This window comes from Triticum urartu, chromosome 3A (genome assembly GCF_056163025.1).
Source record: "Triticum urartu cultivar PI428250 chromosome 3A, HENAU_Tu73, whole genome shotgun sequence".
NCBI lineage: Eukaryota > Viridiplantae > Streptophyta > Magnoliopsida > Poales > Poaceae > Triticum > Triticum urartu.
The window spans coordinates 10,123,467-10,130,955 of NC_141875.1; the positions used below are offsets into that span (position 1 = coordinate 10,123,467).

Sequence of the window (7,489 nt, forward strand, 5' to 3'; positions counted from 1 at the left end):
GGCCAATTCCCGATTAAATATCTAGGAATACCGATTCATTATCGGCGTCTCACCATTGCGGAGTGGAAGCATGTAGAGGAGCGGCTAGAGAAACGTTTGAGCAGTTGGAAAGGCAAATTGCTCTCAGTTGGAGGACGGCTGGTTTTGATTAACTCTGTCCTCACAAATATGGTTCTTTATATGCTCTCTTTCTTCCAACTCCCAAAAGGGGTCCTGCAAAGACTGGACTATTTTAGATCTAGATTCTTTTGGCAAGGAGATGGTGAAAAGAAAAAATACAGGTTGGCCAAATGGAGTGTGGTTTGTAGGCCAAAAGACCAAGGTGGCCTTGGAATTCATGACCTGGAAGTCAAGAATGAGGCCCTACTTAGTAAGTGGTTGTTTAAACTTCTTACCGAGGATGGTGTTTGGCAAACCATGCTGCGCAACAAGTATCTAGGTCAAAAGGCGGTGTCTCAGGCATATTGGAAACCTGGTGACTCGCACTTTTGGGCTGGCCTAATGGCAGCAAAGAAACATCTCTTTCGCTTTGGGTCTTTCGCGATAAAGGACGGGTCGGAGATTCGTTTTTGGGAAGACATCTGGCTAGGCAATGCCAGTCTCCGAGAACAATATCCAGCCTTGTACAACATCGCTCGCGATAAGAATAAAACTATTGCGCAGGTGCTCAGTTCATTCCCGCCCAATATTTCTTTTAGGCGGGATTTGATTGGCCCCCGTCTTACGTCATGGCATAATCTTTTTTCCCGTCTGGATTTGATCAATTTGACACAAGGTCGGGATGTGTTTCGCTGGAACCTTACTGCATCGGGGTCTTTCACAGTAGACTCTATGTATCATGCGCTCACGCATTCTGAGGTACCAGTGAGTAATAACAAGAAAATCTGGAAGTCAAAGATTCCACTAAAAGTTAAAATCTTCATGTGGTATCGGGGAGTTGTTCTAACCAAAGACAACCTCGCACGGCGCAACTGGCCAGGGAGTAAGATGTGTTGTTTTTGTACTCATGAAGAGACAATCAAACACCTCTTTTTCCAATGCAAGTTTGCACGTTCTACGTGGTCAGTCATCCAAATAGCGTCAAATTTGTATCCGCCCACAAGTGTCGCCAATATTTTTGGTCATTGGTTGGATGGTATTCCAAATAGGTTGAAAACGCTAATAAGGGTGGGAGCGTATGCCTTACTATGATCGCTTTGGCTATGTAGAAATGATTTGGTTTTCAATAACAAAAATGCTTCTCCTTTGCAGGTTATTTTCCGTTGTACGCACTCGCTTCGTACGTGGTCTACGCTACAACGAGTGGAGTACCAACCGCTGTTCAAGGCGGTGTGTATGCGGTTGGAGCAGGTGGCTACGGAGGTTTTTACCCAACATGGGTGGCAGCATAATCTCCGGATCGGTCCACCACCCCTTTCGACATAGGCATAGTGTCGGTCTATATGACTCTACTGTCGCCCATTTGTCGTTTTTTCTTCCATTCTTTTTATCAGACTTTAGGTGATTGGCTGTGTGCATCTTAGTTATGCAGAGGCCGGGTGTTACTCATAATGCTTTGTATCTTCTTGATGCTACTTTTTGAGATAATAAAAGCGCCCTTTATCAAAAAAAGGGAATTATTGTGGAGTGATTGTACTGAATTTTAGTCGTTCTAGAATGCTAGCACTGTTTTCAGATTCTGATTGAGATCTGTAAGGACCTTGGATTTCAGCCATTTGATTGCCTTCCTAATTCTTGTTGCCTCCTGACACTACTTTGAACAGAAACAGAATAACTTTATATTCCCCTCGCCATACTCTGGGTTATGAGTCTGGTTCTAATTATTCTCGATAAAATGGAATTGATAAACATTGGTCAATGAGAAACTAAATAGTGTGCTTGTCAAAAACATATAAATAATCACAATCTGGGATGTTGAGATTAGTTGGCAAAAACCACTAGAAGCATAGAACATATTACACAGTACACACTGACCATCAAAATGTACAAATTCATTGGTCTCTCTATTTATGATTCTCAAAGAAATGTCTCTATATGTGTATTCTCACTTTCTCAGTGACAATTATGAAATTTATTTGCCAACATTATCTGCGTGCATTGGCTGGTAAATACTGTATGATGTAGGGGAGTGCCTTTGTACCAGAGTAGCATGGAGTCATTTGTACTGAATTTAGTAGTTCTAGATTACTTCTCTAGGGAAATGAACAGCTCTAGGTTACTAGTGCTCTTTTGAGGTAGTGGTTGAGTTTTTAAGGACATAATTATTTCTTTGGAAGCAGTTGCCTTTTCTAATGCTGATTTCCTCTCAAACATAGGCTTTAAATTTGATAGAAACAGAATAATTTTCTGTTCCCCCTATCATTCTAGGTTATGAGTCTGTTTTTGTTTTTTGCTGGGATCTAGATCAAGAATCTGGTTCTAAGTGTTCTAAATAAAATGGAATTCATAATCATTGGCCAATGAGAAATTAATATAGTTGGCTCTTCTAACACAAGGAATTGGTATTGAGATTAGAATATGGGTAAGTGTTGGTTAATTAGGCCATATGCTTGGCATGATGATTCATTGCGGCCTCTTGTGCGAGAAGTGGCCATTAAAACAGTTGCAAATGGATGAGACGCTCCTGAATGCAGCATCAGACACGCGACATACCGGCGGTGGTCTTCTCGGTCGGCGGCTACACCGGAAACTTCTTCCACGACATCTCGGACGTATTGATCCCCCTGTACCTGACTTCATTCCAGTTTAAAGGCAGGGTGCAGTTATTCGTCACCGATTGCAAGCAGTGGTGGCTCAGGAAGTATAAACCGATTCTACGGAGGCTGTCGCGCTACGACATTGTCGATTTCGACTCGAACAATGATGTGCACTGCTTCCACCATGTGATCCTTGGTCTGGTGAGGGACAGGGACCTGATCATACGCCGGCATCCTACAAGAAACCCCAAGGGACACTCCATGGTAGGATTCACAAGATTCTTGCGCCACGCCTACGGTCTCTGACGTGACAGGCCATTTGTCCTTGGCAAAAACCCCGGCAAGAAGCCGAGGATGCTGATCATATCTCGTCGAGGGACACGAAGGCTCCTGAACCTACACGAGGTGGAGGCCATGGCGACGGCGCTAGGATTCAACGTGACGGTCTCCGAGGCCGGTGGCAACAGCATCAGGAGGTTCGCGGCGACGGTGAACTCGTGCGACGTGCTGGTAGCGGTCCATGGCGCAGGCCTGACCAACCAGATGTTCCTCCCGGCGCGGGCCGTGGTGGTTCAGATCGTGCCGTGGGGCAGGATGGAGTGGATGGCCACCAACTTCTACGGTGAGCCAGCGCGTGGCATGGGCCTTCGGTACCTCGATTACCACGTCGCCGGAGGGGAGAGCAGCCTCGCCCGATGGTACCCGAGGGACCATGCCGTGTTCAGGGACCCCATGGCCATCCATGCACAGGGGTGGAAGGCGCTTGCAGAGGTGGTGATGACGCAGGACGTGAGGCTCGATCTAGACAGGTTCAGGCCTACTCTCCTACGTGCCCTGGACCTTCTTCAAGATTTTAAGTTCATGTGTCCTTGTTGATTCTTTTACTCTTCTGATGAGGTAAATAGGGTGCATGCATGTACTGGATAGTTTCGCGTAGTCTGAGTCTGGATTACATGTGGTTTAGCACTGACTGGGCTCATGGTAATAGAAAGTAATTATGCTATTTATCACCCGAAATGGAATTGAGTAAAGCTCTGTTAGGTAGCAATAATCGTTCACGACGGCATGCCACCTAGTTCCCAAACATAACTGGTGAGATCATCATCAGTACTACATGGCGGCCTTAATTCTTAGATGCAGCACTGATCTATTCAGCTCCCTTATGACCTCTTATGTAGTACGTATTTGCAATTTGCAAAAGCTATATGTGTTCATGCGATGGGCGGTGGCGGTGGGAATAGGGATGGGGTAGGCGGTGGGAGTGGCGGTAGGGATTGCGGTGGCGGTGGGGCTGGGGCTGGGCTCTCGGGGGGGCAGTGTGGGTGGCAGGCCGGGCAATTGGCCTGGCACTCTTCCTGCGTCTTGAAGCATTTGGGGTAGGGGAACAGCAGCGCGCAGCAGCCGCACTCCTCGTAAAGCTTGTCGTCCAGCTTGCACTCGCGGTGTATGCAGAACTTTATGTACAGCTTCCCCTCCTCCATCGCCGCCGTCTTGTTCCCGGACACCACCGCCGCCCTCGTCCTCCCTGCTGCCTCCGGACGACCTGACACAAACGAGAACAACACGTCGTCACCATGCATGCCCGTGGTGAAGATGACAACGGTGGTGGTGGTATTGATGATGATGTAATAAGAACGGAGAAGAGAAGATGCATGGTGGTCGCTTACTTTGCCCGGTGGTCACCAGGAATCCGACAAGCAAGATGGACATCATCGCGTGCTGCGCCGGCGTCTTCATCTTCATCTTGGAAGGTTGTTCACCTCTCTGCTGGATTGACTCATCTAGCTACTGGCTACTGTGCAGCAGGTCTTGATTTATAGTGCATATATGCAGAGTAATTGGTTCGGGGGTCGCGGAGTTACAGCAGTCCATACGTGCGATCCGTGGAAGCAGAAGAATTTGAATGCGCACGCAATCCGCGCCGGGCCCTCAAATTTGAAGTGCGGGAGCTAGCTAACCCATGACGTACGTACGGCCCAAGTCTAACTGATGAACAGGCCTATGGGCTGTGGCCTGTGGAAGGAGCGGTGCTATTCAGCTTCCCCTTCGACGTGTTTTTCTTCAGTAGACTTCCTTTTTGTTTTCTTCTTGTAAACATCACTGTGTTTTCCCTAAAAAACACACTATGGTTTCATAAGGCTTGCCAGCTGATGTTTACAAGAACGGTTAAGCTATTTTACAACACAAACAGAGGCTGTTCTAGACAACAATATTTGTGTGAGCAAATGTTGGTGATAACATATATACCGTAGGTGAGATCAACGAGTGTGTTTTAAAGCACAAAATAAAGAAAAGTGTATCTATATACATGTATATATATCTGTGAAAGATACGATGATGGTGTCGTGCAACAGACATGGCAAATGCCAATGAAATACATAGACGGTAGACCGCCAACCGATCAGTTTCCACCAAGAACAATCGGGCGTGCTACACATCGACCGGCGGATCTTTTTTAACGGTCCGCCGCATCGGCAGCCGCCAGTTCTCATCGAATGGGCCTACTCCGTCTACATCATTATAAGAAAGGTAATGTCACAGAACCTTTTGCAACAAAGCTTATGTTGCAGAAATATTTGCAAAAGATGTTGTGTTGCAGAAAAAAACATCTTCACTTTTTTGCAAGGCTTTTTGCAACAAGGATGATGTTGCGGAATTTATTTGCGATGAAAGGTGATGTCGCAACACCACCGCCGTTGTTGTTGCGTCGCCGTTTGCAACTCTGTCCTTGCTGCAGAAACTCGTTAGTGCATGGCTGCACGGCTTGGCGGGCACATGTGAATTCTATTGCATGCATGTCGCAAGAGGCTAAGGCAGTTCAGGCTGAGGTCCGCATGGGGTGGCGGTGCTTGCGGACGTGAGACAAAGATGATGCGCGCGGAGGCGACACAGTGAAGGTCGATGACCGGCGGCGAAATTTGGTGATGGTGGTCAGCCATGGCATCTGTTGTTTCTGGATCCATACCTAGTTAAGTCGAGGAGGCCACCACCTGTGAAGACATAGTTTTCGTCACCACCGCAGGGAGACTCCGCCCGGCCATCCCGGTTGGCGTACGACGACAACGCTGCGGGATCCAAGCCGCCGTCACCCTCCCCAATCCCAACCGCTGCAGGATCTAGCTCCCCACCCGGATTGCAGCAACGGCCTAGTTGTGGTCTTGCGTTACATGGGTGGAGCTGCAAGAATCTATGGTCAGTGGAGGTTGGCTTCCAATCGTCGGATAAGAATCAATCTGATGGACACGGGGATGGCGGACCCTCAACCTGAAATTGGTCGGTTGAAGGCAAATGTTTCCCAAGAGCAATCCTCTTTTTAGTTCCTCGGAAATTGAACAGAATATTCCAAACAATGATATTTTGATTGGACTCGCCTACTTAGACATTACCTTTTTTTTGTGAGGTAGACAATACTTGCAGTGTTGGTGTCGTGTGATTGGCTGGAGCAGCACCACTAGACACCCTAACCGGAAAAGTAAAAATCCCTCAAAAGTTTGAAGTTTCAATGATGAAACTTGTTGTATTTGCATCTAAAACTGTCAAGTTTCAACTAGTTTCAGAGATATAATTTCAATCAATTTTTCCTGTCGGCCGTATACACAAAATAATTGCGTTTACCGGTCGCTCGTACTATGTTTCAACATTGATACTCGACATGTTTTTAAGTCATCAAAATATATTAAAAAGTGATCTTATTTGAAAACGCTGGTCACGAGAAACTCAAATATAAAAACAAAACTTAATTTGAATTTTTCATTTAAAAGATATAAAACTTTAAAAATCAAAAGCCAAATAAAAAGCAGGCACCAGAGACATGCGTGCCCCCGCACTTGCGTGCCAAAAATCCTCTCCCATACCGTTACTACGGTCTGTTACTACTAGAAATGTTTTTGGCAATACTTCCCTGCACTGCCGCTGAGTGCTCACCAGTAGTATGATCTGGTCCAGACACTTTGTAATGCTGCGATGAAATTTGAGACATGCAAGTTGATCTGGTGAAGGGCCTGGAAAGGATGGGGATGTTCCTTGAGTGGGGAACTTTGTGATGGATCACTGCCACTGCCAGACGTTGCAAGAAGCAGAGAAGCACTATGGCACACATCTCTCGGGCACGAGTTTATGTGAGCCTGGTGGCACGTGACTTGTAGTAAATAGCCTTTACAAGTGGAGGCGGCAATATTGGTGGACCTTTTTGTTGGTGGTGCTCCTTTGAGTATCAAGGCGTGATTTCCGGGGTGAAAACCCAAGGTCTGGCTTTTATTGGTTCTGCCTGATAGTGATCTTGTTGAAGGTGTGTTTTGGGAACGCGGTCTTTCTTCATTTTGAAAACCTACGATCTTTGATCGGACAACGACAACACTTGTGCACTGTTTCATTCCTAGAGGGATTGCTTTTGAAGAACCTTCTTTTTTGTCCGGGTGCCTGCCTTAGGTGGTGGTTAGAGTGCTGCTACCGCAGATGATTGATCACCTTGGCAGAGTCGTTTTTCTTTTTTATTTACTTTTTTGGTTGTGTATATCATGGATGTTTTTAGACATCTTATTGGTGCAGGGGCCAGGTGTAATTGATATCTTCTTCATATTAATATATATTCCTCTTTTAAGAAAAATGCCGCACATCTCATTGTGGCGGCACTCCATGGGAATGCACTGTCATGAGTAGGACTGTAGGTGCAGGATAAAGTAAACATGCAGGTATACTATAACTTTTTTTGAATAAAAAGGTAGAGCATTTTCTACCTTATGCATTCAAAACGGGTGAAGTACCCGGATGACCGCAGTCATTTACATGAAGGT

The 7,489-nt window shown here is 46.2% G+C and overlaps 1 pseudogene; it reads left to right on the top strand.

Moving 5' to 3' along the window:
- Positions 1-3,035: 3,035 nt before the first annotated feature.
- On the top strand, positions 3,036-3,572 carry LOC147977744 (beta-1,2-xylosyltransferease XAX1 pseudogene; annotated as a pseudogene).
- Positions 3,573-7,489: the final 3,917 nt, after the last annotated feature.